Source organism: Camelus dromedarius, chromosome 18, assembly GCF_036321535.1.
Source record: "Camelus dromedarius isolate mCamDro1 chromosome 18, mCamDro1.pat, whole genome shotgun sequence".
Taxonomy (NCBI): Eukaryota; Metazoa; Chordata; class Mammalia; order Artiodactyla; family Camelidae; genus Camelus; species Camelus dromedarius.
In genome coordinates this window covers 39,185,606-39,213,435 of record NC_087453.1, presented here as the reverse complement: position 1 = coordinate 39,213,435, position 27,830 = coordinate 39,185,606, and the positions used below count along the sequence as shown (strand labels likewise).

At 46.6% G+C, this 27,830-nt stretch overlaps 1 pseudogene; it reads right to left on the bottom strand.

The window, feature by feature from the left end:
• Positions 1-294: 294 nt before the first annotated feature.
• Positions 295-24,530, bottom strand: LOC135323388 (cytoplasmic FMR1-interacting protein 1-like; annotated as a pseudogene).
• Positions 24,531-27,830: the final 3,300 nt, after the last annotated feature.

Genomic DNA, 27,830 nt, shown 5'->3' with positions numbered 1-27,830 from the left:
TGCCACCACAGTCCAGCCCAAAGCTCTTAGTTTCAACCTTGGTAGATTTCCCTTTTCATTTAGATTGGGGGCTTGACATGCTACTGTCGAAGGACTACATTTGTCTCAGCAACTGCCTGTTTTTCTAAGTGAACTTTTATTGGAACATTGTCACATCCCTTTGCTTCCATGTTGCCTGCAGCTCTCTCATCTCACAGTGGCAGAACCAAGCACCTGCAGTGGAGACAGCATGGCTCTCAAAGCCTCAAATACTTACTAGCTTGCTCTTGCAGAAAATGTTTGCCGACCCCCAGTCTAGACTGAAAATCCAGAAGGACTTTTCCCTTCAAAGGAACGTTTGGGCACCTGTGTGCTTGAAAATTCTTGGTGATGATTTTTCTCCCAATGGAAGACCCCCAGCCACGCCTGGTTCCTCTTTGGCAACCCCCCGACCTTGGCATCAGCTGGGAGGCAGGGGGACACCTGGGTGGCCTCATCCCTTTTAGCCCAGCCTAGAGCAGCTCCAAACTCCATCCCCCTTTCTGGGCCCAGCCAGAGATCCCCTGCCTTGTCCACAAAGCCCCTGTCCTGCCTGACTTCACAGTTCAGGTCGCAGTCCAGGGCTGTGTCTGCAAGGGGAGGGCAGAGGGTAAGTCACGACAGGGTTCCCTGGAGCCCAGCACAGGCCCATGGCCTCCAACTTCTAACCTGTTTGAGGACCCATCTGCGGCCAGGCAAACAGAAGTCATTTCCAAGAAGATACTGCCCAGAGGTGAGAGCATCTGGAGCCCCTCACCCTGGGCTAGGGGCAGAGGCCTTGGGGAAGAAGAAGGGTCAGAGCAAAGGTCAACTGCTGCCCCCTCCAGGAAGCCTTCCCTGAACCCTCTCTTCTGCATCCCTACAGTCCTTGCTGTCCAGGGTGTGCCCTGTATGGAGCCCAGGTCACCCTGGATGCCCTTGGTCTGTATGAAGCTGCTTCATCTCTTTGGGATGGGGCAGTGAGCCTGGACTCTGGTGTCAGACAGTCACGGGTGTGAATCTGGGATGGCGCCTACTGGCTGTGTGGCATCTCTGAGCCTCAGCTTCTTCCCAATTCTCATCCCCCTTCCCACCTTCTTAACCTTTCTGCCTAGAAATGTGGGGAGATTTTACAACACCAGTGAAACACTGAAGGGAGAGAGGAGACCCCCCCTGCCCCCAGTATAGAGAGAGAGAATTTGAAATGATTGTTAATCATGTGAAATGATACCAAATCACCATGCAACAGTGTATGAATCTCAGAAACATAACATGGGGCAAAAAAGTCCAACCCCAAAGAACGTGTGTAATATGATTTCATCCATAGAAAATTCAAATGTATGCCAAAATAGACTGTATTGTTTGGGCGTGACCACAAGATAGTGGTTACCTCTGTGGGAGGGAGGGGCTTATGATCAGAGAGGAGCTTGGTGGCAAGGTGTACTTTGGGGTGCTGGTCACATTCCATATTATGTTTCTTGACCTGATGGTTGCCACACATGTAAAATAAAGCTTTGTGCACGTTTCTGTATGTATATTTTCTTTTTTTAATTAAAAAAAATTTTAATTGAAGTATAGTCAGTTACAATGTGTCAATTTCTGGTGCACAGCCTAATGTTTCAGCCATTCATGTACATATGTATACTCCTTTTCATATTCTTTTTCATTATAGGTTACTACCAGATATTGAATATAGTTCCCTGTGCTATACAGTAGAAATTTGTTTTTTCTGTATGTGTATTTACCAATGAACAAGGATGTGTATGTGTTCTGGGATGGGGAGGCAGAGAGATACCCAACCTCAATCCTAACAAAAGAAAGGCAAATTAAAGCAACAGTGAGAACCTGTCCTCTCAGATTGTCAAAAATGGAAAAGGTTGATGATGTACAGTGTTAACAAGGCACTCCCATATGCTGTTGGTGGGTGTGTGAAGTTGTGTGGTCTTTTTTGAAGAGCCATTTGGCAATATCTACCAGAGTGTTAAATGTGCATTCCCTGTAGCTCACTGGGTCTGCTTCTAAAAATGCTTCCTGCAAACAGAAAACAAACTATGGTTCCCAAAGGACAAAGCATAGGGGAGGGATAAATTGGGAGTTTGGAATTAACAGATACACATAACTCTATACAAAATAGATAAACAACAAGGTCCTATTATAGAGCACAAGGAATGATGCTCAATTTCTTGTAATGGCATATAATGGAAAAAAATCTAAAGAGAAGAAATATATATGTATTTATATGCATAACTGAATTGCTTTGCTGTACATGTGAAACTGTTACTGAGTCCAAACTCTGCTCACGACATGACAGGCCAATAAATCAAAAGATAAGGTGTTGGTGCAAAGAATGGCAACTTTATTTGGAAAGCCAGCAGACTGAGAGGACGGTGGACTAATGCCTTGGACAACTATCCTCCCCTAGTCAGAATACAGGATCATTTTATACCAAAAAAAAAAAAAAAAAAAAAGACAGGGTTGGGTGTATGTTAGTTGTTGTAAACTTCTTGGTGTAGGAATACTTCTTTGTTCCTGCAGCTGTCCACGTGCACCAGGTCATGGTGCTCCTCCAAATCCTCCATCAAAACAAATGTTACTTTCTAGTCTGCAGCTTGTTATCTTTATAGGAGTGCAGAAGTGCTGACAACCTTAAAGGTCAGTACCCCGAGAACTGGCTCTGCTGTCTATTTCAGGCTACAGGCAACATTGTTTTACAAAAGGTGCAGAGCCGGCAAGGCTAAGCCTGGGAGACTGGGCACAGGGTTAAAGCTTAAGGAACAGATCTAAGGTGGACTCAGATTTGCTCTTTTCTATTACATCACCAGTATTTGTTATTGTCACTGTTTTTTAAACTGCACATGAAAAGATGCTCAAGTTCACTAATAATTAGAGAAATGCAAATCCAACCAGCAATGTATTGAAAAATCCAAAGTAATCAAAAGCAGAGCATAGGACAGTGAACCCTCAGTGCCCATCTGCTGCAAGGATCACGAGCTCCTGCCACTCTCATTGGACAAATACTCAACATCCCTGCTTCTATGCGATTCTGTGTGGGTTTTTCCTGGGGGGGGGGTGGTAATTAGGCTTATTTATTTTAATGGAGATACTGGAGATTGAAGCCAGGACCTTGTGTAGGCTAGGCACATGCTCTACCACTGAGCAGTACCGTCTCCCCCTACCCAGGCTTTTCTGACACACATCCAAGACATCATTTCAGCCCTAACTACTTCAGTTATTCAATACTCACTTAACTGTATTAAATTACTCATTACCCCAATGAACAGGCACTGAAATCAAAACAAAACTGGCCTTCAGTCCTCTAGCCACACAGATGTACATCCCCACCCTAGTCAGAAGACACTGGCTCACCTTTCATTTGGACTCTTGGCAAGATGTTCTGGAAAGGGGCTGTGTGCATCAGGTCACATAATTCTAAAAACCAGAACAGAGAAGTTCACTAAACAGAGGTAGTTTATCTCACAACAAAGATGGACAAAGAAATCAGTGCTGAAAACAAGGCACATCTTTGTCATTTAGTGTAAAATAAATGGAGTCTTGGGGCTGGTGGAAATGTTCTCTGCAGTCCACCGAGGTAGCTGCTGGCCACATGTGGTGATCAAGTCCTTGGCTGAGGAACTGCATTTTCAGTTTACTTACTTTTGACTAACTTCAATGTGGACATGCGCAAACACAGCCTCAAACGTGGCCTTTGCTTTCCAGCATTGATGGAATGACAGCCGTCCCTGCACAGGTAGAAAGAAGGCACTTCCTGTGCAAACAGGGCAGGAGGGATGGCACCAGTGTCCCCAGAGCCCTGGACAAAGTTCTGAGCAGTGGCCCTGAATGTGCTGTTGGGTCACCAGCTCCTTTAGAGAGGTGATAACACCCTACACCATGCAAGGCCCATCCACTTTCCAGGAGAACCCAATGTGGAGAAAAATTTACTTCCAGCATCACAGGGGTGACAGAACTCCCAAAGCCCCACCGTGCATCCACAGATGGTCAAGCACAGGACACCCTTCCAGAGTGTGGGGCCCGCAATCAGGGGAGGGCTCTCCTGACTGTGGTGCCTTCACCTCAGGGCTCAACTGTCCACCTAACCTGAAACCATAATAAAGCAGTTATTAAACAGAAATCAGAGAGTCCAAACATATGACTGTAAAGAGTTTCCCTTGAGGAGCTCCCCCAAGGTGACAGCAAAGCTAAGACCAAGAGGAGGGAGAGAAGGCTTTCTGTCCCCAACAGGTGAGGGTCCTGTTGTCACCTAACAGACACCTAATGCAGCGGTCAGCCAGCCATCCCTGGCTCCACCAGAACCCCCCAGAAGGAGGCTGACCCCTCAAGCTCCTGGTCACCTGTGCCTGAATCCTGTGCCCACAATACATGTGACAGGTGCCCTCTGAGCCAGCACACACACGAGCTGTTCCCGGGCCTCCTGCACTAGGAGTGTGTGTGTGTTGGGGGGACATACTCAAGAAAGGAGAGCATCAGATGGTGAGGCACAGCTTGCAAACAGGAATGAGGGTGGTGTCTGTGGGAGCCTATGTATCTACAAAAAGGTACAGGAATGTCACCACTCATGTGCTATGATCTCCAGGACATACTTACTGTCAAGGAAAAAATGCAAAGTGGAGACGGGTGATTGGCCAGCCTGCACCAACAGGGCAGGAGGGCATTTGGAAGGTGACTGAGTGCAAGAAAGTGGACTGGCCAGTGTGTGGCATCACGGGGACAGTGCCACACAGACAGGGTCTCTACCGGTGGTAAAGCACCTGCCTACCAGCAGTGCCCCACCAGACGGCCCATCCAGCCAGCTATGTTGCTTCCTGCTGCCACAGCCAATGAGCTCAAATTTTTGCCCCCAAACCAAACCATAGAAAGATAGTGAGTGGCTATAAAAGTCAGCATTAGAAACAAACAAGCATGCAGCAATGTGGGTGGATTTGGATAGCATCATTTTAAGTGAAATAAGCCAGAAAGAGAAAGAAAAACACCATATATCATTCATATGTGGAATCTAAAAAAAGAAAAAAGAGGACACTAATGAACTCATCTACAAAACAGAAACAGACTCACAGACTTAGTAAATAATCTTCTATTACTGGTGGTGGGGAAATAGGGGCTGAGACGAGATAAATTCAGAAGTTTGAGATTTGCAAACATTAACCATATATAAAAATAGATAAAACAAATTTCTGTATAGCACAGGTAATTATACTCAGTATCTTCTAATAACCTTTAATAAAAAATAATATAAAAATGAATATATGTATGTAATGCATAACTGGGACACTATGCTATACACCAGACAGTGACACACTGTAACTGACTATACATCAATTAAAACAAAACAAAACAAAGCAGTGTAAAACTATTGTAAAACAAAGTTTAACAAGTATACACACATACAAGTTAAAAAGAATAAACTACATTACCAAAAATTTCAGGTTGGGCTTAGATGGCAGAATTTGGAAAACAAAATGAAACAACCCTTCTCCAGAAAGCTATAAGAAGTATCTATCTAATGCAAAGATTCAGAGCAAGATCGACATTTTTGGTTACTGAACAAATTCCCGGTGCCAGCCAGGGCCACCACCACCCTGGAGCCTCACCACAGGCACAGTTTCCCTGGAAGCTGGGGGATGGCTAACCCATTTGTCTAATTTGTGGCAATTTGAAGGCCACATCCATCCTTAACATCTCCATCTATATTAGTGGGAGCCCATATGGATGCCAAACGTAATTTACCACCACTTTCCTTGGAGACATGAAAATAACCACCAAGGAGAGGTCAGTGTCTGGAGTCTGGATGTGATGAGATGGAGTGCGAGCAGCCAGGCATCTTCCACTTTCCAAAGTCCACCAGGTGGACCAACTGGAAGACATTACCCCTATTTCTATAAGGACCAAAGCAACAGTGCAGAATTCCAGACTGGAGCTGAGGAGACTGCACTCAGCTTGGCTGCAGGCCATCTTTTTATCTATGTTTCGGAAGCAGCCATCCACTCATAAGTCAAAGCTTTAAGATCAACTGACAGCTATTCATAACATGTTTTCTAGATGCCCAGTTCCTCACTCAGGGGAGTCATTACATGGTGTAGACTTGAGACCCAGGCCCAGGTGTCATAAGGAAGGAGACACCAAGGATGTGTGTCAGTGGGCAGAGGGGACAAACCCTCATCCACCTCCTGAGAGCTGGAAGGTCCAACCACTGTGGGGGCCTGTCTCCCAGGGCTGGGGGGCCTTTGAGAGTCCCAGACACCTCAGAAAGTCTATGCTTGTGTCCAGGGATAGACAATGAGAATTTAAGGGTCTGGGCAGGTAAGGATCTCATCGGTCCCAGATTTTTCTTTTCCAAGGTTTTTTTTTTTTTTTTAAGTATTTTTCATTACAATATTTATTTATTTATTTATTTATTTATTTATTTAGGGGAAGTAATTAGGTTTATTTATTTTACTGGAAGTGCTGTGGACTGAACCCAGGACCTCGTTGCATGCTAAGCACTCCCTGTACCACTGTGCTATACCCTCCCCCTTCTTTTCCAAAGTATCTAACACAGGATCACACTCCTTTCAGAAGCCAACAAATGTCCAAGTGTTGCCCTGACAACTCCTTTCAGCTGATAATTGATGAGTTCTGCCCCTCCAGCTTCAAACTCCTGTGGTTCCATATATTTTTCTCCTGTGGAACAGAATATAATTATTTTATTGTATTATATCATTGTGCTGTATTACATTACCTTATACTGTAATGAGAGGTACTAAGATTATTTTATCATCAAGGTTACCCATTTGTAGGTTAATCACCAGTGAACCCAACCCATCTTCAGTTATTTTAGACAGAACAATGAAAAGTCAGCAAGAAAACAGTTGTTCAAGAAAATCAATCATCTGAAAACTAGAATTTTTAAAAATTAAAGTGTAGTGATTTACAAGTTGCATTAGTTTCATGTGTATTGCAAAGGGACTCAGTTATACATATTTATCTCTATTCTTTTTCAGATTCTTTTCCATTATTGGTTATCACAAGAGACTGAATACAGTCCCCTGTGCTGTATGGTAGGCCCTTGTTGGTTATGTATTTTAGATATAGCCATGTGCATCCGTTAGTCCCAAATGCCTAATTTAGGAGTTTGGTTCCATAATTATTTTTTGTTCATACAAGGCATCCTTGACATTTTCTATTTTGTAAAGGAAAAGCTTTTGACAGTTAATCTTATTTCCTAAAAGGGCAGCAGGACCAGAAGAGACCCCAGACACTAAGGAGTCCCTGCCACTAACCTGATCAATCCCACAGGGTGGCACCCACCCTGCCCTGGAGCCAGTGACTAAGGGGCTCCTTCAGGCCTGGACACACATGGATGAGGCTGTGCTTTATGTGTGTGTTCACAAAAGCCACACGTGAGGGGAACTTTTCTATATTTAACATTTCAATTTCATGATAAGTGATTACTATCTAAAGGAATATTCCCTAACGTATTTGGTTATAAAACATTCACATGTATTTAGGGTGAAGATTCAGCTCTCCCTCAGCTGTTCCTGGGGCAAGGCTGCCCTGGACAGCAGCTTCTCAGGGAGCCACACGCCACCTCCCCACCACCTGTGCTGCAGGTTAAGGTGGCCATGCGAGTCACGGGGCAGGACAATGAGGGCCTGGGGGTCCCCTCTCTCTGGAAAGGGTCTCCTGGCAGCAGAGCAGCAGAAGGAAACCTGGAAGATGTGGATCCTGACCAGAGGTTGTACCCAGCACACTTTGATTTTTGCAGACACACATGTGAGGTGGCCAGTCCCGTGGCACAGCCAGCCCCTACAGGCCTGGCAGTCTGACTGTCATGTCCAGCACAGTGTACAGGGCTCCCTTGTCTTGGTCATTGCACAACACAACCCTGCCCCTGCCAAGCTGCCAGGGCCCTGGAGACAAGAGACTGCTTTAAGAAGCAACAGAGCAGGAGGAGAAGGGACACCTCAAGTGGTAAAGCGTGTGCTTAGCATGCACAGGGTCCTGGGTTTAGTCCCCAGTACTGCCTCAAAAAATATATAAATAAACCTAATTACCTCCCCGCAAATAAACACCAAAGAAGCAACAGAGCAAAGACCTCCCTATATGGATCTAGAAAGGCAACACAATTCCCACCGAAATCCCAATATGCTTTTTTAACCCACTTGGCAAGCTGATTTTAATCCTTCCAAAGCAGAAACAGGATCCACGAAGAGGCAGAAGGTGGTTGAAGACATAAGGTCAGGAACACGTCCTGTCAGGCGTCAGGACTGAAGTTAGAGCTACAATGCATAAGACTATGAGTTGGAAGCCAGGGGCAGATGCACAGACCAGTGGGACATGGAATAAAGCCAGGAGACAGAGCAGCATATCCACTGGGAGCTGCAGGGGGACAGAGTGACCCTAGGGACCAGCAAGGAGAGGCATCATCCTTCAGCCGCTGGAGGAGGGACAGCTGGTCACCCCCCAGGGAGAGACAAAAATCTTCCTCCACATCTCATATCGGACACCAAAACCAACCCCAGAAGGATTAGAACTGAACTGTAGAAAGCAAAACCTGCAACGTGTAGATGGAAATACACAAGAATATCTCCATGGCTCCTAAGTAACAAAGGACTTCTTTTAAGCCATACAAAATGTGTTAACCATGAAAAAAAGTGACTATATTCAAAGAGTATCAGTTTATCAAGTACCTTGAGTGAAAACTCAAGCCACAAATGGGAGAGGTGTGTGCATCAAATGTAACACAGAAGATACACAAATTATAGTAAAATGGACACATGACAAGAAGGGAGCATTTAGCAGCAGGGAAGATGCCCTGCTCCTCAGTCCTGAGGGAAATGCAGAGTGAAGCCCATGAGAGCCCGTGTCACACTCACTAGGCCCTCAGTTCAGAGCTGTCAGTGGACATGACCTACAGGGGACAGAGGGACAGGCTAAATGACACCAGAGGCAATCGGTGGAGAAAGCAGGTGTCCCACATGTGATTTCTTAGTGATGGGGGCTCCTAGTGTCTGCTTTATCAGTCTCTCCACACAGCAGGGATGGGGCACGTGCAGCGATTTAAATGTAAAATAATTGAAATTCAATAAAATTTAAAAATCAGTTCTCCTGTCACATGGAGCCACACTTCGAGGGCTCAACAGCCTCAGCTCTGAACTCTCCATCACAGACAGCGCTCCCGGGCAATGGCGCTCTACACCTTACGTGTATGTCACATACGTTCATTTAGATGCAGCAAATACTATATAATAAAACATTCTGACGATGCTCACAGAGTAAACCATTCTTTAACGATGAGCTCCATTTCATATCTGTTTTTCTTTTTTTAATGATTTTTCAAAATTTCCAACTTTATTTAATAAAATGGGTTTTGAATAGAACAAATAGAAAAAATTCAGTAGTAGTATTTAGAAATATATACAGAGAGAAATATAACATCATATGTAGAGATAAAAATAGCATAGGAACCAAAAGAAATGATGCCATGATTTGTTAAAGCTTAAAAATCATATTTCCAAATAGAAAAAAAAGTTTACTTTTAATTTGAATGTTTTTCTGTTTTTCGATTGTAGGAAACAAATTCAAATTAAAGTATAATAGTCAAGAAGAAAACACTTGCTCCCCTTCCCTGATTAATGATCCCAATAAATCAAGCCTCTAAATCCTTCCTGTCCCATTACCCCCGGGGTGGGGCCCGGCAGGACCCGGGCAGGGCTGGGCACCCACCAGGCTCAGCTGGCTGGGCAGGCAGAAGAGGACAGTGTCACTCACCTCCCGCAGGTTCTGGAAGCATGCTGTCTTCAGCTCCGTGTACTCGACGACATCCTTCATCTGGGGCTGGAAGAACTCCAGGATGCCTGTGGTGGTAGAGGGTGAGTCTGGGGTTGGGGGAGGCTGGAGGGGTAGGAGATGCCCCAGGGTGCTGCCTGGGGTACCTGGCTGGGAGCATTCTCTGACATGGCCACCATGCCCCCATGGGCATGGCCACCCATCTCCTGACCCCAGCACAACCTGGGCCCTGGGCCTCAGCTCCAGAGCCTCTGTCTCTGTCAGCCCTGTGCAGAGCTCTTGTTACTGCGCTTGGCAGACACTGTGTGTTTTGCACATTGAAGTTTGTGGTGACCCTGCATCGAGCAAGTCTACAGGTGTCATTTTTCCAACAGCATCTGCTCACTTCCCGCCTCTGCGTCACATCGTGGTCATCCTTACAATAGTTTAAACTTAAAAATTTTTTTGTTTTTTTCCCCTTATATTATTTTTGTTTTTGCTTTGAGGGCTTGGATTTACTTATTTATCTACTTATTTGTTTATCTATTTATTTATTTTTAATGGCAGTACTGGGGATTGAACCCAGGACCTCATGTATGCTAAGCACGCACTTTACCACTTGAGCTATACCCTCCTCCCTTAATTTTTAAACTCTTTTCTATTTTTTTAATTAAAATTTATTTATTTATTTAGCCAAATGGAGAGGTAATTATTTATTTAGTTTGTTTTTAGGTGGAGGTGCTGGGGATTGAATCCAGGACCTCGTGCTTGCTAAGCACACGCTCTACCACTGAGCTGTACCCTGCCCCCATTTTAAAGTTCATTATTATATTTGTTAGGGTGACCTGTGATCAGTGGTCTTGGATGTTACTATGCCAAAAGGTCACAACTTGCTGAAGGCTCAGATGTTGGTTGGCATGTTTCAGCAATGAAGTGTTTTTTAATTACGGTGTGTACGTTCTTTAAGACATAATGCTATTATGCACTTAACAGACTACAGTCTAGTGTAAACATAACTTTACATGCCCTGGGAAACCAAACAAGTCATAGGGCTCGCTTCTTTGCGGAGGTCTGGAACCAAACCCGCCATGTCTCCCAGGTTTGCCTGTATCTTCCAAGGAGGCATCGTGTCCAGCAGAGGTAGGAAAGGTAATTGATAAAACTCACTTCACAGGCACAGAGGGAAGCGCACTTAATCTGATAAAGGACATCCAGGAAAGCCCTGCAGCTAAACTCCTACTCGGTGGTGAAACCCGCACAGCTTCCCCCAGGGCTCCTGAGCAAGACCATGCGTCTCCACTGCTGTCCTGGAGGCCCTGGATGTTGTGATATGGCAGGAAAAGACACAAGGCGTGAAGCCTGGACAGAGAGTCAGTGTCCTCTGGCTCAGTCCTACACTCAGTGCTGACCCAGTCAGCACTCCCCAAGCTGACTCCGGAATGGGTAGTCACACAGAAGATGTGGAAGAGCTGAAACAACCCCAAGAGGGACAAAGTCAGAGACTTAAAAGGTTTCAAACCCCTCACCCCAACAGGTCGGCCCTGAATGCTGGTCCACAAGGACCATGGCCCTGCCCACCCAAGAGGCCATCCTTTCTTCTCGTGGTCCACCGCCCACCTCATCCATCCCCAGATCTCCACATCACCCAGCGTGAGCTCAGACCCTCCTGGGGGGATATTCCTCCACACGTGTAGCCCCCCAACAGGCACTAAAGAGCAGGGTGTCCCCAGCAACACAGTGTCATCTACACGAGGTGCACAAGGTGCCACGGGCCCGGCCACACAGTGGGATGAGGACATGTAGGGAGCGGCCCTGAAGTCCACAGCTCTGCCCTAGACCAGCTCTGGATTTGGCTAAATGGCTTCATCTCCAACATTAAAAATGCCCTCCTCTGGCCAGGATCTAAGCACCACCTTTATGACCCCAGTGTTACCATCTGTTTCTGACAATGGACTCAGGCTCCTGAGCCAGGCTCACCAATGGTCCTTTCCCTCCCCAGTGGCCGAATGGGTCACCTTGCCATCTCCCGAGACACCAGCAACAGCCCTGGGGGCTCAGCCTCACCAGCCAACTGCCCATCAGAGCAGTCTCCCATGGGTGGTCCACATGTGGGCTTAGCAAGGCAGTCATCCAGCTCTCAGGAAAGTATTAATGGATACAAGACAAAAGGCAGTTTTGTATGAGACAAGGGCTCCTGTAGTCCAGTTTTATCAAGGACAATGCTTTCTGAGATCATGAAGACTGTTTGTGTGGGGAGCCCCAAACCAATGCTATTCAGGCCGTGCAGGTCTGGCACCCTGCAGAGCACCCCTGCCTCAGGGCCCTACAGCCAGCCAATCAGTGTGACAGATGGGCTGCACCCTGCGTGGAGCTGCCCCCAGGCCTGGGCCAGTCAAGCCCAGCGGGCAGCTGGACCTGGCAGTCAAGCTCCCCGCCCCTCCCTGGTCAGTGATGTTCAAGATCCGGGTGTTGCAGAAGAGCTGGAGGTGCACAGGGTTCAGAGCCCTGTCACCCCCGCCCCACAACCCCCACACCCCCCACACACCCTCCTGCAGCCTGCTACTGGCTGAAAGGCTGCAGGCCATCAGGCTCTGGTTGGCCCCCACCTCCTCCCAGCGGGGAAAGCAGATCGGAAACTTGTCAGTGACTGCCCACTCGGTCTCCCTCCCTGCGGCTGGGCTGACACTGCCCCTACCCCCCGTGCACCCAAGGAGGTGCCGTGCTCACTGGGAGAGCCATACTTGTGCCGAGGCAGCCGGCAGACTTCAGATATCACCTCCATCAGCTTCTCCTCATACTGCAGGATTGTGCCTTGCAGCTGAGGGAGAAGGGCCGTGTCAGCCACCAGCCCCCACTGCCCCACAGGCCAAGGTGTGACAGGGACTTGGGAAAAGGTATCTGTTCATAAAATGCCCTGTGATGACCCAGGACTGATAATCACTGGCTGCAAAGGAAAGCCCCACTACACTCACCCCAGGAAATGGGTGCAGAATCCCACCCCCAGGAAGGCCGCACACCTGAGGGGTGCACACCGGCTCCAGACCACCTGCAGCAGCTCCTCCCTGACCACCGCGATGCCCTGGAAGCCTGCAGCCAGCAGACGATCTGGAAGAGTGGGGCCCCCACGAAGCTGTGGCAGCTGCCATAAATGCCTGAGTAGGCCAGGTTCAAAGGCTGGGGACAGAGAAAGTCAGTGCTTGATGAAGTCTCGGGGAATTCAACATAGCCCCTATGTGCATGTGAAGAGGAGGAACTGCTTGGCAAAGTGCATGAGTATGCAGGGCCCCTGGGTGGAGGGATCTGGAGAGCCTGTTAGACCCCTCTTACTGGTATCTATGATTTCAACCTGAAAACACGAAAACAAACTTGCTAAAACAGAAGGAAAATAAAACCATTTGGTTTTCAACATTTATTAAACTGCTGATCCTACAAAAACATTTTGAGATCCTGCAAGAAGAAATGAAATTACTTTACAGCCTCCTTGCTGCCCCCATGGAACTGCTCCCAGTCTCCTGGGGGAGACATGCAGGACAGACTCTGATGGGGTAGGGGGAGCTGCATTCTCAGGGATGCAGTGTGGGCTGGTAGGAAAGGTAATCAGGGTGGCTTCCTATAAGAGGGGACCTCCAAGCTTGTCTAAGGACATGGGCACACACTCAGCATGGAGACTCCTAATGCAAGCATTCAGTGCTATGCATTTCCCTCACACACTTCTTTAGCTGCACCCTGCACATTTTGATATATTTGCATTTCATTTAGTTCAATGTCTTTTTAAAAAATTTCCCTTGAGTCTTCCTCTTACCCAAGGTTTATTTAGAAATGTGTTCATCTGCAAGTGTTTGGAGATTTTCTTGTCATCTTTTTGTTACTGATTTCTAGTTTGAGTTCACTGTGGTCAGATAACACACTCTGTAATATTTCAATTTTTAAAATTTTGTTGAGGTCTGTTTTAGGGTATGGTTTATCTTGGAGAATGCTCATGGGCACTTAAAAAGAATCTGTGTGCTGCTGTTGTGGGGTGAAGCGCTCTATACACATCAATAGTATCCTGTTGGTTGAAGGTGTTTGGCTGACTTTCTGTGCACTCACTCTTTCAATTACTAAGTGAGAGGAAGGCTGACTTCTCCAGTTACAATTGTGCAGTTGTTCATTTCTCCTTCCACTTATGTCAATTTTTGCTTCAAGTGTTTTGAAACCCTGTTGTTTGGTGCATCAACATTTAGGATTGCTGTATTTTCTTGCTTGACCTTTTTTTTATCATTGTGTCGTATTCCCCCATCCCTGGTAATACTCTGTGCTCTAAAACCTACTTTATCTTACATTTATAGAGTTACTCCTGCTTCCTTCCTTCCTTCCATCCTTTCTTTCTTTCTTTCTTTATTAGTGGGGAGGTAATTAGATTTATTTATTTGTTTGCTTCTTTATTTAATGGAGGTACTAAGGATTGAACCCAGGGCCTCATGCATGCTAAGCACACACTCTACCACTGAGCTGCACCCTCTCCCCTACTCCTGCTTTCTTTTGATTAGTGTCTGCATGATACATCTTTTCCACCCTTTTATTTCCAAACTATGTGAATCATTAACTTGAAGTGAGCTTCTTATATAGTCATGTTTTTAATCCAGTCTGCCCATCTCTACCTTGTAACTGTCTTCAGACCACTGACATTTAATACATTTACACACAACGTGATTACCGATATTTAAGTAGGCTCTGTTTCAGTCTTCTTGTGGGTCACTTTAACATGTCTGAGACTCCACTGTGACTTGCCTGTGGCATTTCTGACAGCATCTCTGGCACAGGTCTGTCGGGGTGCTCCAGCTCTTACATCACACATCACGTAAGTCACCACAGTCTGCTGCTATCAGCATGGTACCACTTTAAGTGCAGCGTAGAACTCTGACCTCCATTTAGGCCCCTGATATTTCCCCCTTCTCCTTTTATAACTGCCTTAAATATTTCCTCTACATACACAGAGAGTCCCATCAGGACAGCAAGGATTATAAAAATTCAGCACAGCAGGCCTGGTTGCTCAGCTCCAAACATGCCAGCCTACAACTCCTGGGAACTCAGCCCATGGACTGTTGCCTTTGTTACCGACTGACAGCTGTTTTCTACACCTGGGACATTGCCATGACATACAAGCTTGTCTATGTTGTTCACAGAAACAGTGATTATTGAGGAGCTCCTCCTTTCCTTCTGGGGGTTCTGGGGTTTCAGTGATGGGGGCTGGTCACACAGGTGGCTGTGCCTCTGTCCCCTAGTGAAAGCTTTGGTCCCAGGTGTTCTGTGGGCTCCTCTTTCCTGGGCAGGAACACTCTGCATCCCAGGTCCCATGTGACCCACAAGAGGGACCACGGAACACCTGCACCCACTTCCGTCACCACCTCTTTATCTTTCTGCCTCACTGAGTCTGTTCTGTGTCCATTTGTCATAATACACTTAGCTATGAGTCCGTCTAGAGAATTACCAAATGTGCAGGTGGTCCTAGGACTCCCACAACACAAAGTCTGAATCTAAACCAATGATCAAATGCCAGACTGACCATGGTGGAAACACTGTCAAACACCTGTCCCACACCCATGCCTACAACCCTATTAGACTCATAAGACCATGTCTTGATCATGGGCTCAGACACAACCTCCTCCAATGTCCCTCCTCAAAGCACAAAGGTGCTTTCAATGCTGGGATTCTGGGTCAGGTTTTTCTTGATAATAAGTTGTAATGCTTGAAAAACAAATCATTAGTGAAATCAAATTGCCTCATGTTACAAGTGAGAAAATTCACTCCCAAAGCCACCTTGACTTGCTTGGGACCTGGGGCTCAATGACATCTAATCCCTGCTCCCCTTGACCAGTGTCTGGCTTCCTGGTGACCTCAGTCACCCCAAGGATGGCACATCCCAAGGACAACACAACCAGAGCGATGTCACTACTGAGAGGGAGGGGAGGAGGCACTGCTTCTGGAGAGGGAGAAATTCTAAAACATCTGCTCTAAAACACTCAGACTCAGAGGGAAACCTCCCAGCTCAATTCAAGAAACAGTGCTGGCACGCCCGATGTCTCACCCAGAAACCAGAGGACGCGGGCTCCAGACTCACTAGCCACCTGCCCTGGGTTCTCTAATGCCCCGCCACTGTGCGTCTTCAACTGGGAAGTGCGGACACTTACAGGAAAGAGAATCAGTGACCTGCTCAAGAGCGCTCACTCAGAGCGGTGCCACTACCAAGAAGTAACCAGACTTCACATAAGGGGCACTCAGCTAAGTCGGTTTTAACCCCATGAGACACTAGCCCAAGTTCACCACTCCTAACAAAAGAAAGGATCAGGTTCCCGTGTGTCCCACAACCTCGCAGGGGCAAGTGCCCCACCTGCACTGCCCACCTCTCTCAGCGGGGACGGCGCCTTCTCACGAGGAGCACGGCTCAGCTCCATGGCACCAGGCTGTGGCATTCCGCCTCTTTTTGATCCTCAAAAAAAGTGTCATGTAAGAGGAACAGTCAACATCAGCGTTGCTCATGCAAACTTGTTAAGACTTTCTTATGAGTCCAAACACTCTAACAAACAGTCCTGGTTTTGGTTGTGAGAATACAAATGACACAAACGTAATTTCTCAAACAGGCTGAAATCCTTAAGGCCAAGTTCAGTCACCTCTGGTTGCTTTAAGATGAGCGATCTATTTTTTCCTTCCCCCCAGGTGGACACCTTCTTTGCAGGTGTCCTGCAGTGCCCCCTGTGGACATGGAGGGTGTGAAGGGGGACCCCCAGTGCCTCGGGACTGGTGGGCTCATAACTTTGTCTCACAGAAGTGGAAACACTGCTGTCTCTGTGTGCGAGCACTCCTGGAGGAAATGCTGCCGAGGGGACCTTCACGCCACGGTGGGCAGCAGCTCTGGGGGGCCTCTCAGAACCACCCCGCAGGCCCTTTCCCCAGGACTGCATCCTCCAGAGACCTGAAGGATGCCAGCCAGAGGCTTGCAGACCTGGGGAAACCAACCAGAACATCCTTCCCTGAGGGCATCCTCCTCTCAGGACCATTCTGTTTGGAGGCTGACTTCATTGTGCCCCACGACCTGCTTGCAGGGTATGCGTGGTCCTTTTCAGTGATGGCACTGCATCCCCTGGACAGTACCTTGTTCTAGTGCTCTTGGTGGCCAGTGAGTTTGCCACCATGTTTTTTCTGAGGATGTTGTACATTACGCCAGTAACAGATATTACTTTGTACTTGAGTGATTTATTTCCTCAGGGGTCCGGCTTCCCACCAGTGAGAGAGAACACTTAAATACTGGTGAGTGCTGGCAGATGGCTGCCCCAAGTCACACGGTCTCACATGCACTCCTGCGGCCATCCTTAAGGCAGTTTCACTCCCCCAGACATTTCTGATCTGAGAGGCAAAATTACTCACTGCTATCATATGTTTCTCTTCAATCACTGGTGAGGCTGGAGATCTATTTTTATTTTTCTGCTACATTTTGGGGAAAGTTCTGCTCATTGCATCTGGCTCTTTATTTTACTACAGAGTATCTCCCATAAAACTGTAAGAGGGTTTTAAATATTCACAGTGCTAATGCATACCCGGCCACTGTCAGCCTGGACATGTGCCTCATCTCAGGAGCCAGCGAGTGTCCTGCGCCCACTTGCCTGTGGTCTCTGGGTGTCAGCCGTTTCCCATCTGCCCTCTCCCACCTCATCTCCTCCCTTCAAGGTGTCACACTTGGCTGGGCCCCCTTCCCCTCTGTCACAGATGTGCCCCCAAGCCTCTTTCACACACTTTCCTGGCTTGATGTTCTGAAGTTTTTAAATCTGCCAATCATCTCACTTCCATTAGTGCCAGCAGTGAGGCTGGGTCCACCCACCCCATGGCCAGAAGGCTGCCCCAGCTCAACATTACTTGTCAGAAAGGGAAGAACAGAAAGGAACTGTAACATTTTGTATGTGGTGTGATAAGTTTAAATTACTGCAACTAAACTGATTCAAACTAAACTTCAAAATATAAACACAAAAGAACCTACCTTTGATCCATGCAAATACTGGAGTTGTGCATTTGGCTGTTTATCTCTTTGAAATTCTTGAGAGAATGGTAATATTGTTTAAACAAATCTAGACAAGAGAGATGAAAGAAAGGAAGGGAGGAAGGGAAGGAAGGGAAGGAAGGAAGGAAGGAAAGAAGGAAACCAAAAGTTTAATGGTAGTTCTTTAAAATTCAAAACTTTCCTATCACTCATCAATTAAGGCTTCCTCCCAATTAACTGATGTAATTATCATATAGGAAAATTCTGAGACACAAATACTCTAACGTATGAGAAGTGTATCCAAAGTTGAGGAACAGAGAGAGAACACCAGGGCCGTCTAGCACATAAACAGTCTCCAAACTTGGCACCAGAACATCTCAAGCCTAATTCAGTCCTTTGACAACTGGGAATGACCAGGAACTCGGGCCTGGCTAATCCTCTGCACATAGCAGTGATGTGGGGACAGGAGCAGGAAGGCAGACTTGGGCAGTGAACTGGTCACTCAGGTCACTGGTTATGTGCTAGCAGAAGGTGAGTCTATAACCTCACTTGCTGGGCCAAGAGACTGTGGCTTTGTAATGGATTAGGAGCCACTGAAAATCAGATTCTTGGATTTTAAAGCAGAAATGTCAATATCTGCTAACACTTCCAAATTGGAAGGGTTTGCTTAAACATGTAAAACTTTTGCAAAGGAGCATGATTAAAAAAATATGAAAGGAACCCTCCTACACTGTTGGTGGGAATGTAGTTTGGTACAACCACTGGAAAATAGTGTGGAGATTCCTTAAAAAACTAAAAATAAAGTTACTACATGATCCATCAATCCCACTCCTGGGCATATATCTGGAGAAAACTCAAACTTGAAAAGACACATGCACCCCAGAGTTCATAGCAGCACTATATACAATAGCCAAGACATGGAAGCAACCTAAATGTCCATTGATAGATGAATAGAGAAAGAAGATGAGATATATTTATACAATGGAATACTACTCAGCCATAAAAAAGAATAAAATAATGCCATTTGCAGTAACATGGATGACCTAGAGATCATCATTCTAAGTGAAGTCAAGAAAGACAAATGTCACATATCACTTATATGTGGAATCTAAAAAAAAGATACAAATGAACTTATATACAAAACAGAAATAGACTCACACTGACATAGAAAACAAACTGTGTTACCCAAGGGGAAGTGGGGAGAGGGCCAAATTGGGAGTTTGGGATTAGCAGATACTAACTACTGTATGTAAAATAGATAACAAAAAAGCACTACTGTATAATACAGGGAACTATATTCATATCTTAGAATAACCTATAGTAGGAAAGAATCTGAAAAAGAACAGATAAATACACATATATGTGACTGAGTCACTATGCTGTACACCTGAAAACTAGCACATTTTAAAACAACTATACATTGATTACAAAAATACAGATTTGCTCATTACTAAATTCTAAGACCTTGACTAACACATATTGCACTTTTAGAAATTAACCAAGGATGTAACTGTCAAAACAACACCAGCGCACGAAATGAACATGTGCATCTGAGGGGAGGACAACGGCCCACAGCACTGAGCACATTTGCACAGAAGCAGCATGATGTTGAGTGGCTGGATTTTGTCCTCATCTTTTAAAGAGTGTTGAGTGTTTGTGGGCAGATGGCTAAACTGCTTGCAAGTCAGCTGGATCTTTTCATGACCTGTCAGGGTGTGCAGCAGACACTCCCCTAGGGCTGGTACTAAGACAGGCCCTTCTGGCAACTCTCTCGAGTGCCCGGGTGCTCAGTGAGGTTTCTCTGTTCTTGCGGGCAAGGCCCAGTGAGCTCTGGGAACTAGTCCATCTACAGCAGCTCCTCCTCTCCTAGTCTTGTGTACAGAGATTAAAATTCAAGAAAAGACTAAAAAGGGCACCTAGGTTGGTCTCAGGAGCTGTTTCTCTGTGTACCTCTCTCCTTTCCCATACTCTGCCTTGCAAATTCCAGCTGTTTTGGCTTCCTCAATTTCCAATCTGTCTCCTCCACTGAACAAGATGTCCAAAGTGCCTCCAGGCAGAAAGCCAGGGAGTCACAGAGTTCACACCCCTTGTTTCCTTTCCCTCAGGGGAACATCCGGTGAAACCGTTGTTTCATAAATTGTGTCCAGAGTCTCACTTTTTTAAGGCAAAAGAGTAAATCCAAACTTACTCCAATATCCTAAACAACATTTTTTGGGGGTAATTAGGTTTGTTTGCTTGCTTGTTTGTTTATTTTATGGAGGTCCTGGGATTGAACCCAGGACCTTGGGCATGCTAAGCACACGTTCTACCACTGACCTATACCCTTCCCCCCAAACAACTGTTAAACACCATATTTTGACCATATAAATTTCTAAATCGAAAGACCAAAAAAATGGAAACAAATATTGAATTCCAGTTACTAGGTTTGTGTTTTGCAGTGGGTAGGGTCAGTAATTCTGAAGCTACTTTCTGCACAGTCTAGAACTGAGCAAATGAGGGAATACACTAAGAATGATGAAACAAGAACCCTCAGTGTAGAAGGAAGTTACAGAAATGGAACTGAAGCCTGCAGTGCTGAATGGAAACTGATGACCACAATGTGAATTCATGGCTTCGACAGACAGACAGCAGGATGGAAGGAGACGCACGTAAACATTAGGGGTTTAGCTGTGTACCCCAAAACAGAACTCGTAGTCCTAATCACCAGCCTCTCAGAATGTGCTCATTCAGACACAGGGTTGTTACAGATGTAATTAGTCAAGATGAAGTCATTCTGGAGCAGAGTGGGCCCTTAATCCAATACAACAGGGCTCATGTCCTCACAGGAAGAGGACAGAGACACAGAAGGAAATCACCATGTACCGACAGAGACAGAGACAGGCTGGAGTGATGTGGTTGCAGGCCAGGGACCGCTGGCCACACCACAAGTGGGAAGTCAAGAGAAGTCCTTTCCCAGAGTCCCAGAGGGGCCAGAGGCGAGGACACACCTAACACCCAGGCTTGGCTTAATTTTAAAATATTCTCCATTAAAAGGAGTCCTGGTGAATTGCAGATTTCAGGGATAAGGTAGGAGAATTCCAAGATGAACCTGGAAGCTCCTGCGGTGCAGAAAGGAGGGCAGGGCTTCAGAACCCTGGGGACAGCCCAGAAGACACAGAGACAAGGCAGGAGGGGATCCCACCAGCCAAAACATGGCCGACTTCAGCCACAGAATCAAGTCCTGCCAGTAACAGATTATAATCCCATGTTAGGATCCCTGAGTCCTCACTCATAATAAATGAACAAACGAATAAACACTAACAAGCGCACACAGCAGAATGCCAACTACTACCTGTAGATGGAATGAAAATGCCCCCACATCACCACAGTTCAGCCACCGCAGTGAAAACTGCTTTGTGTGAGAATCACCAACAGGTGCCGAAATCTGTGGGTCAAGTGTTAACAAGGAGCAAGTTATTTAACGTCTCAAATTACCTCCTTATAAATTACTTATCAACTTCAAACAGAAAAATGGTACAATGCCAGCAGAGAAACTTGGCAGCCACCATCCTGAGCACGGCCAGCGGTGGGACAGCCTCGTGGTGCACCACACCCAACTCAGGACACACCCTCCTTCGGTGCTGTTCCAGCCAGAGGGTGACTCTGAGCCCAACTGCTGACTTACTGCCAAGGCTACAGTATTGTCACAGTGAGATGCTGTACAGGTTAAACTGAAGTCTCAGGCCACCTAAGCATCCTCCCAGAGCCACCAGGCATAACTCATGCATCAGGAATAAGCAGCAAAATAAGCAGATACACCAAGCAACAGGGAGTTCTGGTCTCCTGCAAGCAGCTCTCAGGAAACCCTGAGGCAGGAATTAAAACACTAGGCGCACACTGTGGTTCTCACTCTGGACACACAAAATGCCTTTTCCAGGTAATGAAACGTTAAGGGTTCCACCAGAAGACCTAAAAATACAGAATGGCTCTTGCTGGCACTGATGGAAGGGAGAGGCCCCCAGAGCTGCTCTGGTGTGTGCCTACCTGAACTGCACCCCAGGTTTCTGGGCCCGAGGAGGCTGAGGTCATATCACACTGGTCCCAGCCAGCACACATGCCAAGGTTGTAGCTCTGACACACATGACACTGGGTTCCTGAGCAATCACCTGGCCTCCAGGTGCCTGGGCTTTGGGCAGGCTCTGCAGACCCGCCCGCGGGCTCCCAGCACAACACCAGGTGAAGGCAGCTTTCTGCTCACCAACATGATGTAGATCTCATGCTGGGCAGGCTCAGGGAACTGAGGGTAGAGGTCCTGACCTGAGTTCTGACCACCTCGGCTCTGACATTGGGGCTCCTGCCACCAGTAGGACAGTCAGCCCTGGACAGTGAGGCTGTTCCCTAGCATCAGCCACAGTTGGGGTGAGGGCACCCACATGGGCCCAGCTCAGAGGGCAGAGCCTCAGAATCTCTTTCCCTAACTCCACATTCCTCACCCAGCTTTCATCCAGATGCCCGAAGCATCTTTCAGAAAACACAGTGATTCAACAGAAGAGTTTACAGCACATGCTGAACATTCCTCCTCATGTCATTTTCACCTGCCCCAGCACCACCCCGCAGTCCTTCCACAGCTCCTGGTGTTTCTGAAGACTCAGCCCATCTTAATTATTGTCACCAAGATGACCAGGACAAGTGGGCGATGTGTGCATGCTGTGCAGTGGGCACAAAGGGGGCCCAGGGAACATTTCAACTGCTCCTTTTGCAAGATCTCTGGGAATCCCTTAAAAGGGAGACAAAACACTAGACAATCAAAAATGCAACTGAAAGTAATACCCAAAAATCAGCTCCCGTGTTGCCTGATTCTGCTCCCCACCCCCTGCCCCCACTATAATGTATTTTCTGGACTTGCCAACACTGGGTTCTGTTATGTTTCACCTTTGGAGATGCCAGTTCTAAGCACTGGGCAAAAATGATTTAAGGGACATAATAGAAATTCATTCCAAAGGTTCCAAATGGACCAACCTAAGCAACAAACATCTTGCAAACACTGCCCATGACTTAAACAGATATTCAGAAGCACAACATCACGTATATACCCTTGCTAACATGGCATGCTCTCCTTTGAGATCATGTGGGATAAAGTGTGTATTCAACAGTATGCCTAATAACAACTATTTCTGCAAAATAAAAAAGGTACATCTTCTTTGACTATATGGCAAAAACTCTAGAAGATATTTTTACAATGGAAATCATTAAGAATTTAATTATTTCCATGTATAGAAATATACATATATATATGTATATATATAAGATTTCTAGCTTTTCTACAATTATGGCGTATTACTTGTATAATAAAAATATTTTTTCAGTTAATTCTAACTCTATAACAACTTTAAAAACAAATGTTTCAAGAAAGTGGGCACTCAGAAGGGAGCTGACAGGGATGAGTGGTCTCTCAAGTTTGGTTCTGGTGGCTTATGCCCAGCCAGGCATGGGGACCCCTGACCCAAGAAGGCTGCTCCACCTGTGGCCCCTGTGGCCACAGCCACATGTCCCCTCTGCTGCCTGGGGCTGGGCCAATGGCTCTGATGCACAGCTCCACACACCAGGAACAGGCCTGCCTCCCCACAAGGAAGGTGACGCTGGGTCCCAGACAGACAAGGGCACCAACAGGTATGATCAGACTGCAGGAGAGCCTCCCTTCTGCCCTCAGGGTCAAAGCTCAGCCCCTCTGGATCAAGGCACAAAAATCTAGGCCGAGAAGTCAGCCGTGATTAAGCCAACACGTGGTGGGATGTTCAGACGCAGTAATGAAGCAAAGTAAAAGCCAAAGACACTTATTTTTAAGCAGTGGTGATGACACTCACACAGAAGCTCACATACACGCACACACTGTCTCTTACACACCCACCATCACTCATATTCCCCACTTCTCTCACTATTACTCACTCACACACTCTTACATACATGCACACTCCTGCATGTGCTGACACAGAACAGGGCGCAGAGAGGACAAGCCTCAGGCAGGTGGATGCCCAGAGTGCAGGGGCCACCCCAGGGCCACCCCAGAATGTGGGCCGCATCACAAGGCGGGACTGCACAACCCTGTGGCCAGCAGCCATGCCACCCACCCAGTGGGTCGCTTTGTGCTGCTCAATATAGGAGTGAAATGGTAGGTGGGTGGGAGGCTGGCTGACCACTGATCCTCATGTTCCCCAACATCTCAGAGTAGAACCAATGAAAAGAGAGGCGCCCAGCACGTTCCAACATCTGCAGACTTCAAAGTGTGCTGGTGGTGCCCACCCAGCAGCCGCCGTCCACATGCAGCACGGGGTTCACCCTGAGCCACGGGGGTTACTCCGGACAAGAGCCCTGGTCCCGCCATGTGGTCTGCACAAGCCATGACCACACCACACTCCCAAGGGCTGGCCCAAGGCTGCACCTGAAAACATGGGAGACCAGGAGGGCCTGAGCACTCTGGATGTGGGAAATGATGGGGGATGGGGGGCAGGGTGGAGGCCCTGAGACCATCCTGCTAGATGCCCATTGGCAGGGGCGCCCAGCACCATCCCTGAGGCGGCGAGCTCATGGGCTGGCGGAGCCGCTATAGCAGCAGTCGGGCGGGAAGCCAGAGCTGAGCTCCCAGAAGATGTGGAGGGTGGCTCTCCCACAGGGCGCCAACACGTTGTGGCTGGCCTCCCGGAACACGGCGTCGAAGCTGTCCAGTCAGGTACCTGCTCAGCAGCCTGTGGGTCATGCGGTTGATTTCCAGAAGGCCATCCAGCTCCTATTGGACCAGAGATGGGGTGTGAGGACAGAGCTGGGCCTGGCACAGCAGCTTCCATCCCCTACACGGGCAGTGGTGGGGGGCAGGGTGGACAGACCAGGGTGTGGGTGGTGAAGGGCTGCACTGTGGGGCCCGAGGTCTAGGCCAAGTGCACACGGGCGCCTGGCAGGGGACATGCGCTTGCTGCCCACACCCCAATTCAGCACGTCCTCTCTACTGTTCCTGCAATGCCCTCTTTTTCACGGTTGCCCCCCAGGGCCACTGTCCTTTCACCACTGTGGTCACCTCCTCACTGTCCACTGCTGGCCTCCAACCCCCTCACAGGGCAGAGAGCACTGGGATGTGTCCACAGCCACCCGCTGGCAGGCTGTGTCCTCAGGTGTTGGCCTGAGTCAGCGTCCCTAAGGCGCCTGAAGGTATTCCAAAGAGAGGCCAGCACGTTCAGAGCCAGCCTCCCAGGCTGTCACACTGACTGTCCACAAACCTGTCCAGGTCTGCATTAGCCACCACGGCAGCCACCGGCCACATACAGCAACGGGAACATGGCTGGTCTGAACTGAGGTGCACCATGCATGAGACACACACAAGATTTCAGAAACTGAACGTGAAAACAAAGAACGTAAGCTACCCACGTCAGTGTGCTTTTATAATGATTGTCTGTTGAACTGTTCATTTGGGGGTGCAGTGGGTTAAATAAAACAGATTGTTAAAATTAATGTCCCCTATTTCTTTTTCCTTTTCTAATGTGATGTTTAAAACAATCTCCATGGCCATATTCTACTTGTACTGGGCGGCATGGGTCTCGGTCAAAGCCTCAACCAATGTTTTTAATCTGAATCATGTAAGACCAAGGACAATGAAGATACTGTGACCCAGAACAAGCCAGGCTGCAGGAAGGGCCCCTGGGGGCCTCTGATCCCAGACAGCCGCTGGATCCTGAGGAAGAGCTGGAGGGCTCACTCACCCCCACCCCACAGAGATGCTCTCTGCTCATAGGGTGCCCCAAGGGGACAACTCCACCCCAGAAGCTGCTTCTCAGGAACAGTCTTCCTGGAGTTCTTGCCTGCAGCCTTTACTCTCGGAAGATTGAAATGGCACAGAATCCTTAATTTGCACTTCCTCCTGCTGGCGATCAGATTTTCTGTCCTTGATCACACTGCTCAGACATGCAGGGGACTTTCCTTCTCCTTTAAAGTCCAATACTTTCACTACAATATTCCTTGGTGTTGGCCACCTTGGGTCAGTTTTTCCAGGCATGTGATATAGGCTTTATGTATATATACACTCCATTTTTCATTTCACCAAAGTTTTCTTGAGATACCATTTTTAATATTTGTTCCATTTTGTTGCTTTGGTTTTTGTCCTCAGGGACGTCTATGATATGTGTGTTAGATCTTCACTGACCATCTTCTACATGATTTTCTCTCAACCCTTTTTGTTTGTCTTTCTTTCTTTCTTTCTTTCTCTTTCTTTCTTTCTATTGAGGTATAGTCAGTTTACAATGTTGTGTCAATTTCTGGTGCATAGCACAATTCCTCAGTCATACATGAACATACACATATATTCATTTTCACATTCTTTTTTTTACCATAAGCTACTACAAGATATTGAATATAGTTCCCTGTGCTATACAGTATAAACTTGTTTATCTATTTTACATGTACCAGTCAGTATCTGCAAATCTCAAACTCCCAGTTTATCCCTTCCCACCTCCCTCTCCACTGGCAACCACAAGTCTGTATTCTATGTCTGTGAGCCTGTTTCTGGTTTACATTTAGTTCATTTGTGTTTTGTTTTGTTTTGTTTTTTAATTCCATATATGAGTGATATAGGGTATTTTTCTTTCTCTTTCTGGCTTACTTCACTAGAATGACATTCTCCAGGGCCACCCATGTTGCTGCAAATGGCACTATTTTATCATTTTTAATGGATGAGTAGTATTCCATTGTATAAATATATCACAACCTCTATATCCAGTCATCTGTTGGTGGACATTTAGGTTGTTTCCATGTCTTGGCTATTGTAAATAGTGCTGCTATGAACAGTGGGGTGCATATATCTTTTCCAATTAGAGTTCCCTCTGGATACATGCCCAGGAGTGAGACTGCTGGATCACATGGTAAGTCTATTTTTAGTATTTTTGAGGAATCTCCATACTGTTTTTCTATAGTGGCTGCACCAAGCTGCATTCCCACCAGCAGTGTAAGTGGGTTCCCTTTTCTCCACACCTTCCCCAGTGTTTATCATTCATGGACTTTTTAATGATGGTCATTTGACTAGTGTGTGGTGATATCTTTATAACCCATTCTTAAAAGAAAAAAAATATTTATATAATCTTCAATCAATTACTTTTTTTGTGAGTCTCATCCCAGTAAAAAAAAGAAGTGGTTTTTTATTTGCTCACTGAGATGAAGATATGTGGAAAAATTATAATCATCATTCTTTAGAACTTTTAAATTGTTACTACTATAAAAACGAAGATTTTAAAAATATCTAATAACCTAATGCTGGGTAAAAAGCATTATGTATGCTACAGTTTTATTAACAAATTTTTAGGACTTCTGAAAAAATTGAGAATTACAAACAATATATTAGAAGTTGGATAAGTGGTGACAGTCCAAAAACTTTTTTTTAAAGGTTGGAATCACACATACAAGGTGAAGCTTGGGCAGAGACGTGACTAACACAACTACAAGCAGTGAGGCAGGTAACAGAACATCAGTGCCGCAGGCCAAGCACATCACCAGTGAGGACAAGGGGGACCGCGCTGACTGCACGAGCCCGATCTACAAAGGGCAGCTACTGCCCCACCTCTCTGCTCCAAACGGTGGGAACACAGACAGCCAGTGACTGGATTTTCAAGTCATCCCTAAAAATCCAGAAATCCATAAGCCTCATCGAGAAATTTTCCAATTTTCCAATGCTGATCACTAGTTGAAATTCAAAGACATTGCATATCAACAAAGCACATCTCTAAGGTGGTTCAGTCCAGAGGCCACCTTTAGGCTAAAACATGAAAACTGCTTTCAAAGAAGTATGAGAGGCAATGAATAAAACGCTCAGCCTTTGAGACCAAATGTCTGGTTTGGTTCTGAATGTCTAGTTCACCACTTAGCAGGGGCATGATGATAGAAAAATTATTTCTTCAAGCCTGCTTCTTCAAATGTAAAACATCACCACTCTCTCATAAACGTTGAAAAGTGACACTTTGAACACAGTATGAGATACACAGCAGACATCATAGAAATGTCCCTTACACTGACTGCTCCAGCCTGCAAGTCTGCAGGATAACTT